The following is a 10,688-nucleotide window of genomic DNA, read 5'->3' on the forward strand; positions in this document are numbered from 1 at the left end:
CTTTCACTAGTTGTGGCGAGCGGGGACTTCTCTCCGTTGTGGTGCGTGGGCTTCTCATTGCAGTGGCTTCTCTTGTTGCGGAGCACGGGCTCTAGGCTCACGGGCTTCAGTAGTTGTGGCATGCGGGCTCAGTAGTTGTGGCACATGGGCTTAGTTGCTCCATGGCATGTGGGACCTTCCCAGACCAGGGCTCGAACCCATGTTCCCTGCATTGGCAGGAGGATTCTTTTTTTTTTTTTTTTTTAAAGGGAATGCTATTTATTTATTTATTTATTTATTTTGGCTATGTTGGGTCTTCGTTTCCGTGCGAGGGCTTTCCCTAGTTGCGGCGAGCGGGGGCTACTCTTCATTGCGGTGCGCGGGCCTCTCACTGTCGCCACCTCTCTTGTTGCGGAGCACAGGCTCCGGACGCTCAGGCTCAGTAGTTGTGGCTCACAGGCCCAGTTGCTCCATGGTATGTGGGATCCTCCCAGACCAGGGCTTGAACCCGTGTCCCCTGCATTGGCGGCAGATTCTCAACCACTGCGCCACCAGGGAAGCCCCGGACATGCTGTTTTGAACACTGAGGCAGGAGAGCAGGGTTTTGAACACTGGCCCTCACAAATACTTCAGACAGTTGTCTTCAAGACCCTGCAGTTCTTCACCAGCTCCTTTTTTGATTCCTCTGAGAGTAGCTGGAATGAAAGGCATCCACCCTTTGCTTCCTCTAAATGGCCTCTAGGCGGTGGGTTTTAGTAAGCCTGCAAAACTTCTGGAGCCAATCTCAGGTGGCGCTGAGCACGAGGGGGGGCCAAGTGGTCCAAGTCTCTGCTTTAAGTCTCCCACCCACTGAGAATTATTGACCTCTAGGTTTTTTTTTTTTAACTTAAAGGGGAGGTGCACTGTACACCCCCCTCCACTGGAAGAAAGGAGGCCCAGTGCCTAGCTACCCACCCCACACCCCAAACCTGCACACACACACCCCAACGAAGGCACAGCCAGGGGCACAGGCATGCTTTGGCTGTGAGGCCCCTCCGGAGGCCCAGGGTGTGAACAGCTGCACAGAGGGCTGTGTGATGTGGAGTCAGCACCTTAGGAGGTGGGCAGAGGAGGAAGAAGCTCAGGGTCCCGATGGATCAGAAGAAGGAAAAGGGGAAGAGGCGGTCAGGACACAGGAGACGAGAAAACAAAGATGACCAAAAATGGGCCCCAAAGTAGAAAATGTAGAAAAGATGAGAGCAGCAAGAGAAAGAGGCAAAACAGGATCTGGGCAACCACACAAAACAGGAAGGAGACAGAGCAGAAGGAGGGAAGGAAACAGAAAAGAGAGCGAGATGGTTGGGGAAGGATGTGAGCAGGGAGAGAGGGGAGCCAGGAAGAGGACATCAGAAGACGTCAGGGCTTGGTGTAGAAACCTCCATTGACAAGAGGGAATCGGGAAGCCCTGCGCAGAGCCTCAGAACCTGATAAAAAAAAACCGGCGGGCCAAATCCACCGGGTCAACCACATAAATCAGCAGGTTGATGGCTGTCAAGATGGCCATAGGCGGTCATGGTTCCCAGATGCACACACAGGAGGTGAGTCTATCATGGCAATTCACATCACTGGATCACTGGGGCTGCCTGCTGAACTTCTCGACGAACTGGTAGAGCGGCCAGAGGACCACAGCGGAGGTGTAGAGGAGGACGGAAAGCAGGGTGAGCCCCAAATGGAAAATGGGGGAGGGGATAGGAAGCCTGTAGTCCAGTTGCACCAATTCAGCAAGATGGCCGTGGCTGCCAAGAGGAAGCAGATGGGGTACACGGCCACGCATCACACCAGGGCCGCTGCTGATACAGGTAGGGGTTGTTGATGAAAGCGAAGGTGACACAGGCCATGAAGATCTCCAGCCTGTTGAGCAGGCCTGACAAGGTGAGCGTATAGCAGGAGAACTCGCCAGTCAGGGCACAGGTCCAGACCACAGAAACCATCCAAGAGAATGCAGTGGCAGCAATGGTGTGGTCCTGAAAGGGGCTGTGAGGCAAGAACTGGATGTAGGTGATGGCAAAGACGATGGAGGCCGAGAGGCATAAGAGGGTGGCATGGCAGGCACAGGTGACGAGAAGGCTGTCCCAGAAGAGGTGGAGGCGGGTCTGGAGCCCACGTAACCAAACTATGAAGATGTTAAGGTCACAACGAAGCAGAAGCACCAAACATGGACCAGTTACCCATGGCCCCCCTCCAGGTGCCCACACTGACCACCAGGGAGATGGCCACACAGGTGGAGAGCAGCTGCAGCAGGTTGAGGAAGTAGCCCGTGATGGTCAAAGAGCTGAGGACAACCGTGTGGAGGTCATGATGGTCGTGCAGGTCTATGTTCTCGACACGGCAGTGGTCTTTGCTGAGGACCCCCCAGTGAAAAATCCAGCTCTGGAGTCAGACTCCTGGAAAAGGCTCAGGGGCCTGTGACGGCTGAGGCCCAGGGTCAGTGGAGTTTGAACCAATGGCCCAGACACTTGGGTAACAGCACAGCTACTCCAGAATGACTCTCCCCACCCACCACCCTTGGCCTTCTCAGGAGACTTGTCTTATCCCAAAGCTCACAGCCATGTTTGGTCTGGCCTCAAACCATGAACATTTGTTTAATCCCTTTGAGCTGTGTGCCGTTATCTACGCAGACAGGATGCTTAGGATGGTCCTTATCTACAATCCCAACCCTTCAAGTCTCTGAAAATGGAACAAGAATTTTTAAAAAATTCATTTGGTAACAAAATTTGACCTGCACAGATGTGAGATAATTTATGTTTTGTATTTATTTCACTTAGTGTGAACGCTCAAAAGGTCGGTGGCAGAAACACTAATGTGTTTGATTACAAGGTGCTTTCAGACTCCGGTGGGGTGTTATGTCCTATAGAGTAGATACACCATGTTGCATGATTGAAGCTGAAAAATTCTGAATTCTGAATCATATCGGACCTGAAGTGTTTCAGAAAAAGGATCATGGATTGTACTGCTAACCGCGTTTTACAGATGAGAAAACTAAGGCTCAGGGACTTCAGTACTTCCCTAAGATTGCATGGCTAGAAAGTGGGAGCCCCAGATAAAACTGCCATAGCTGTGCATTTGAACCCTTTGCTCTACAGCCCAGCATTTCAGCAGGGCATGTGGGTGGGAGCCCAGGACCAAAACTCAGGCTCTGGGACCCAGGACACACCTTCAGGGCCATGGCCTCCTTCCACAGCAACCTGAAGAGACATGTGTCCCGGCCTTTCCTCCCTGCAGCCGTCACTAGAAGGAGCTGCCATCTGAGGCGACCCAGCCCCACCCGGTGACCCAGCAGCTTCAGGGGTGAACAGAGATAAGCCATGGTGTAAGAGCAAGGCAGCGGGGACAAGATGATATGGGAAGCAGGAACTGTTTGAATCCCACACCCCACACCCCAATTTTGTCTTAACATGTGACTCTTCTCCATTTGGGAAAAAAGACACCAACCCAGCATTACTCCAAGGTGGAGCATCCTGGGAGAACCACAGAATAAATTAACGTATGTTTGGCTTTTAAACTCTAGAGCTGCCATCCAGGTGCGAGTCTGGAAGGATCTAGCAATAGTCCTACCTGAGTGAGGATTTTTCTGGCCTGGGAGACTGGTTAGCAGCTTCCAAGCTGGGAAGAAGGGAGTGGAAATGGATAAGGATGTTGCGTCTGGATGCTGATGTCGAGGCTTTCAGGGCATCCCGGGGAGGGAGGGGGTGGAGGATGAACAGATTATAAGCCCCCTCTTAAGGGCAGGAGCTGAAAGAGGAGGCACCCGCTGGCCCTCTGGCAGGTGACAGCCCTGAGGATGCACTTGGGACTGGGGCGGGGGCGGCAGAGTGGAGATGAGCTGGGGAGGTTTCCAGGGTCTGAGTGGCCCCAAGGCAACCCAGTAGGTGTGTTCTGACCCAGAAGGGATGCAGGCATGGAGCCAACCTTCCCCATGGAGGAGGGGCCTGGAGTGGAACTGAAAGAGGGAGGACGGGGGCCTAAAGGGGTTTCAGGGTTGGGACAGGGGACACGTGGCGAGCATGGCAAGGACCATAGAGACCAGGGAATCGCCCAGGTCACCTGCCCAAGACAGTCCTGCCAGCAGGGCTGCAGTCCTGCCTCACACAGGGCCTCCTGCAAGGGTCCCAGGGTGTGGGGGACTGAGAGCTCCTCCCCAGCCCGCTCCCTCCTCAGGGATAGCTGCCCTGTTTCAAAGGGACTATTGGCCGAGAGGTGCCCCCAGGGCTTAAGGGTCAGCAGCCAGCTTCCTGCCATCAGGGGCCTTGTCACCTTTGCTGATAATAAACCCTGGGAAAAGCTGAGGCTGGAAAGAGAAACACAGAGCAAACCCCGAGAACCTACCTGGACTCACAAGGCTTCTTCAGCCCCAGTTGCCAGTGGAGCCCTGGAGCCTGCTGGCCTTCCAGTGGACACTGCCAGGGGTGGGGGGAGGGGCACTGGCCTGAGGGCAGCTGAGGGTGTCATGCTGTCTGTCCCCGAATTTGTTCCCAACTTACCTCCACAAAGTGAGGGCTTAGGGCTAAATGACAACTTTGGATCAATTTAATGCCACAGAAGCAGAACTTGGAGGAGAGGCATGGGGGTTCCAGCTATGTGACCCTGGGTAAGGTATGTGCCCTCTCTGTGCCGCAATACCTCCACCTGTGAAGCAACAGGTTTGCCTGTTTCCCACCAGCACCTCCACCATTCTGATCTGTGAGCGTGGAAATGGTGCCTCCGTGAGAGCACATCCTAGATGTGGCTGAGCCCTGCCTGCCCAGCAGCCAGGCATGTTGACGTGATCTTGTGACACTGGGCTATGTTCCCTAGTGGGTGGTGGGTTGGTGGCTGGAGCTGAGCAGCTGCTACCCCCTTTACTTTATATTGCTTTTCATTCTTCATGTCTGTTTAGTATTTTCTATATTTTCTTATTCTCATGTATAATTGACATAAAGCAGGAATATGATCACATCACATGTGCCCAGTTTCCTCCCTTCGGCGTGGCCAGCCTTCCTCCCTGCTAATAGGAGTGTCCACCCCTCCGTCCAGGGAGCATCCATGTCCTCAACCTCATATACAGCCTTCAACACATTTCACATGCTCTGAAATCATATTTAGATGTGTGTACATTTATGCACACATGTTTGCAGGGGTATCTGTAAATTTTTTTCCCATTTTATAAACAGGAGACCGTGTCATGCACAGTGCATCTTGCTTTTCTACTATCCCCCGGCAGATGCAGGTGGTCCTCTCCAGTGGGCCTTAGTCGTCTCCATCCCCTTTACTTACCTCCTCCCCCGCTGGCTCCTGTGGGCCTTTAGACCGACCACCCTTCTCTAGATTAGTGGATCCTACCCTGTGAGTCTCACACACTGGGGCACCACAGTTTTAGGACAAGGGGTCCTTGGATCCATGTGACCACCATGCTCTGGAACCAGAAGTGGGCAAGCTTTTCTGGAAATTTATAAAAATATGACAAAGGCTCTATTTTCCATTTTTTAATTCATCTTTGTTTCCTAGGGCTACTGCAACAAGTTACCACGAGATTGGTGGTTTAAAACAACAGAAATGTATTCTCTCACAGTCCTGGCGGCCAGAAGTGTGAAATCAAGGGGTCAGGAGGGCCATGCTGCTTCTGATACTCCAGGGGAGGGTCATTCCTTTGCTCTTTTAGCTCTGGAGGCCCCTTAGCTTGTGGCCGCTTAACTGCATCTCTGTCTCCACCTTCACGTGCTCATCTTCTCTCAACTCTGTGTGTGCAAATCTCTCTGTCCTTTCTCTTTTAAAGACTCTAGTCACTGGATTGTGGGCCCACCCTCCATCCAGGATGATTTCCGTCTCAAGATTCTTAAATAATCATTTCTACAAAGACCCTATTTCTAAATAAGGCCACATTCTGAAGTTCTGAGTAGACATGAATTTTAGGAGGACATTCTTCACCCCATTAGGGTTCTCTTTCATATCCTCCTGTCTTCTCTTCATGGTGTCTTTTTCTAATGTGCTTAATTGTATTAAGTGTATTTGTTTGTTTTCTCTTTCAGATTGGTGTCTGTTCACTGGAGCTCTTGTGACTCACAGTGGATTGTTCCCTCGTGTACTTTGTCATCAAACTCAGAGCCCCCTTTTACAGGACCCCTTTTTCCTGGGAGGATCCTGATGCCTGGGTTAGGAGCTTCACCCAGAATAACTGCACCTGCTTCTGCTCAGGACCCTCCAGGCCAGTCGTCTGTTGGGCACTGATTGAGTTAATTTCCCAGGTTAGAGTTGTTGGACCTCAGAGATCATGCACATTTGGGCCCACTTCACAAGAACTGAAGCCCTGAGATTTTGATTTCTTCTGTGGAGACTTAAAAAAAAAAAAATCCAAACCTCCAGTGGAGGCAGATATCAGCCTTGACATTTCCTCTTGCTGAAGGACATGGTTTTCCTTGTCTACTCTTGCTCTGAGGCTGCAGGCCACACGGTCCTGGCTTTTCCAAAGTGTCTCAGCTCCAACTCCTTACCTTGTGCCACCCCACAGCCTCATTCCTTACCCAAGTGGGCATATAGACCGGCCTCCAGTTGGCCACGCTCAGTTCTCCCTTCTCCCTCCCTCTCCCACACACAAGCCACAGTCACAACAACTTCACCACTGAAGATTCATGAGATCCTTGAGCAAATCATAAAACCCAAAACTCTTCCTCTCTTCTTTGCCTTGTTAACCTTTATTTGTCTTTTAAGACTTGACCCTTAATCACCTCCTCCAGGAAGCCTAACTGGATTCCACCAACTCCATCTCCCATTGCTCCCAGACTGACACTTCTGTGAAGGAGCCTGGTGTGGGCAGGTCACCACAAGCTCCTAGGTCTTATCTGAGCACAACAAGTGAGGCAGGGAGTAAGGGAGGTATTGCAGGTGCAGCAGACAGGGTCCAAAGTGGATGGGCCTGAACACCTGAAAAATAAGTTGGATTTTAGCTGTAAGTAATGATGGCTCACTGACATTCTGTAAGGAGGGGCTGATCAATCACATTCCCACCTTGGAACTGTCACCCTGGCCGTTAGGAGGAAAACAGAATGGAGGCCAGCCAAGAAGCTGGGTGGCCAGTTTCCGGGCTAATTCCACAGTCGAGGTGTGTAATGATGGGCCTTGAGCAAAGACACTTTCAGAGGTGGAAAATGGGGGCAGACTTATGAAATACTCAGGGAACAAGCATTCACATGGTCTTGATGATGGGGAGGGGCCAAGAGTGCCAGACATTTGATGCCCCCCAGGGCAACCGTAGCCTCACATCTCCCTCCTGCTCCCTTAACCTTCTCAGACCCCATGCCAGGTGCTCCCAGCACCCCCGCCCCTCCCTCTGGGCACCCGGGTACTGAGTGCTTTGGGAAGGGAGTCTAGGAAAGGGGTACACCAGCCAGAGGATCAGGGAGGCAGCCTGGGTTCCTGCCTCTGCATCTCCTTAAGGAGCCTCCCAATAAACATGCTCATCCTTCCCACCTGCACCTGGATGCTTGGCTTGTGTGTTTCAAGATGGTTTGAATTTTTTCAAAAAATTAAAATTCTCGGTCAGTCTAGCCAATCCTAGTGAAGGACCACACGGTGAAACATGACAAGGGTCTTTCACAGGCTCTACTGCACGGAGCTGGCCAGGCAGCCAGAGGCGGCTCCTCATGAATCAGTCTCTGTTAGAACGTCAGCGACTCAAAGCCTCGCTCTGCCCCTTGGAGTCTGACTGAAGAGTGACAGAAGCGTTTATGATGAAATGTGGAAAGAGAGTCTGAGCCATCTTGGACGAAAAGACCTCCATGATTGATTTTTTTTTTTTTTAAGTAATAGAAACATGTATTTCTTTGTAACTTATCTCAACATAAAAACTTATTTTTATATTATTATAATTGTACTACATGTGATTTGTCTTTTAAATATTCTACTCACTTTCCCATGTTACTGTGTAGCACTTTTAACTACATTTCATTTTTTAAGAAGCAATTTTATTGAGATATAATTGACATGTAAACATATGTAAACATTTAATGTATACAACTCTATGAGTTGGGGGATAAATATATACTCATGAAACCATCACCACTATCAAGGCCATAAACATATTCATCGCCTCCAAAGTTTCCTCCCACCCCCTTTATTGTAATAATTATCATTTTGTGTGCATGTGATAAGAACTCCCCCTTCCCCCAATGATTACTGATTTCAGTTGTTCATTTGTCCAAAATGTACTGCGTCCACACCATGCCCAGGACTGACTTGGCCCAGAGACACAGAGGTGACAGCAGAGACTAGACATCTGTCTGCGTGGAACATCTGGTGGAGGCGTTAGATGACAAACCCATAAACTTGTTAAATACTGTTACAAGGAAACTTCAGGTAGTGACCAGCACGATGAAGAGAACAAACAGGGTCTTAGGACGTAGCATGATGGGCAGATGTACTTTTGGAAGATCCTTCTACACAGGTGACGTTTCAGCAGAGATCTGAAGACTGATAAAGAGGTGGCCATGTCCCAGGCAAAGGAACAGCTTGTGCAAAGGCGTTGAGGAGGGATCAAGATGCCATCGTGAGATTACGTGTAAGAGAGTTGTGGGATCTGGAGAGTCAAGTATCCAAGGAACAATGAGCATTGGAGACTGAATGTCACAGGAAACATGTGAGCCACCATGTGTGACTCCACAGCCCATCAACACAGGCAGCCAGGACCGTGGAAGGTCTGGAGATGGGGGCACAGTTGAGGTGTGCGTGAGAGAACTGTGGAGGCTCTATTCATCTCTGTCCTAAAAAACTATTTACCATGTGTTTACTGTGTGTTGGGCACTGCAGATCCCAGAGCAAAGCCCAGTTCCTGCCCTGAAGGAGCACCTGACTTAATGCAGAGACATTCAGTCTAGAGCACGTAAGGACAGGAAACACAAGGACACTTGAGAACTTTTCAGAGAACTCTCCAGCTGAACAGGGATTGAAATTCTCTGTGCAAGTCCAGAGAGCAGGGCAAGTGGGCTTTGCACCCCCTAAGGAATGAAAGCTGCCCCAGAGGAGATGGACCACTGCGGGAGGTGATTTTGTGAGAGCCTTTCAAGCCAAGCTGTTGAACCAGTCTGGGGGCAGTGGGGGGCGGGGGGAGATGTGACGGATGGTTCCCAAAGGGTATCCCAGGGACCACTAGTCCATGATGTTCCACGAAAAGAAAGAGTTCCCTGATCACATAAGTTGGGGAATCACTTACTGCTATATACCTCTTTTGGTAATTTTGTAATGCATACTAATCTATACAAGGTCCTAAGAAGTCCTGCAATAAAGAAATCTGTTTAACTTTTTATCCCAGCTTTAAGTGAATTTGGCCAAATAAACTTTTCTTGTCGCGTCTTAAAATAAGAATTTTATTTCATTCCTTCTTAAGATTTGCCTGCTTCTTGCTTCATCCCAGTACAGGAGTGAGTGGCAGCAGTGCAGGTCCTTCCCCTGCCTCTTCCCCACAGCTCTACTTGCCTGGCTTCTCTGGCCCTGGTGACACTAGGATGCTGGACTCTGAGCCTTTGTGGCCGAAAACAGGAGAGGAAGAAGGCTTGGGGTGACTTCCCTGCCAACAGTTATATAAAGGGCTGCTGGTCTTAATGCATGCATGCCCACTGACACATGCACACAACTACACACTCAGTATGCACAAAGCACACCCCTTTAAAGAGAGGCATCGAGGAGCTGGCAAGGCCCCTTTAAAAGCTAGGCTGCTTCTGATTTCTAGTCAAACTTGGGACAGTTAGGATCTGTGGATTTTGTTGGTCTCATTTTTGTTTTCTTTTTTTCTTTTATCTTTGTATTGAGGTTTTAAAAAAAGATCGTTATGGATGTGGCAGAAAGGACAAGATTTCCCTCTATGATTGACAGCAGGGACTGATGGGGACCAGAAGCTCCAGGTAATTAAAAGAAAAAGAAAAAAAATATATATATTTATATATTTCTACATTTATATAGGTCACTTTATGCATGAGTCCCAGGGAAGCAGGAAGCAGCAACAAAAAGCAGCAACCACTGACATACAGAAACACGTGTGTGCACCACATACTCAAGCACTGCAGTTCCTTTGACTGCAGCAGCGGAAATCCCCACCCATTCAACCCACCTTCCCCTCCAAAATAGAAAACAAACTCTGCCTTTAAGAACGGGGCCGTCTAGTGGGAAGCTGTTGCATAGCACAGGGAGATCAGCTTGATACTTTGCGAGGACCTAGAGGGGTGGGATAGGGAGGGTGGGAGGGAGGCGCAAGAGGGAGGAGATATGGGGAATATATGTATACATATAGCTGTTTCACTTTGTTTGTTGTACAGCAGAAACTAACACAACATTGTAAAGCCATTAGACTCTAATAAAGATTTTTTTTTAAAAAAGAAAAAAAATCCAAAGACAAACAATTAAACTCAATCTTATCTTTGTTAGGAAAAAAAAAAAGAACAGGGCCATCCAGTAATTTTTGACCTCCTGACCACTCACACAAAAAGAAAAATTCCAGTCTAACATCAGCTTTAAGGCTGGCAGGGGCCATTTTCTTCTCCCCGCAGAGGCAGGACATGCTGTTTTGAACTCTGAGGCAGGAGGGCCACATCGCTGCCCCTCACAAATACTTCAGACAGTTGTCTTCAAGACCATGCAGTTTTTTGCCAGCTCCTATTTTGATCCCCAAGAGAGTAGTTCAGATGGAAGGCATTCAGCCCTTGCGT

General features: G+C 49.6%; 1 pseudogene; it reads right to left on the minus strand.

Annotated features, from left to right (window-relative positions):
• Positions 1-1,528: 1,528 nt before the first annotated feature.
• LOC101321180 (myeloid-associated differentiation marker-like) lies at positions 1,529-3,325 on the minus strand (annotated as a pseudogene).
• Positions 3,326-10,688: the final 7,363 nt, after the last annotated feature.

This window comes from Tursiops truncatus, chromosome 2, assembly GCF_011762595.2.
Source record: "Tursiops truncatus isolate mTurTru1 chromosome 2, mTurTru1.mat.Y, whole genome shotgun sequence".
Classification (NCBI taxonomy): domain Eukaryota; kingdom Metazoa; phylum Chordata; class Mammalia; order Artiodactyla; family Delphinidae; genus Tursiops; species Tursiops truncatus.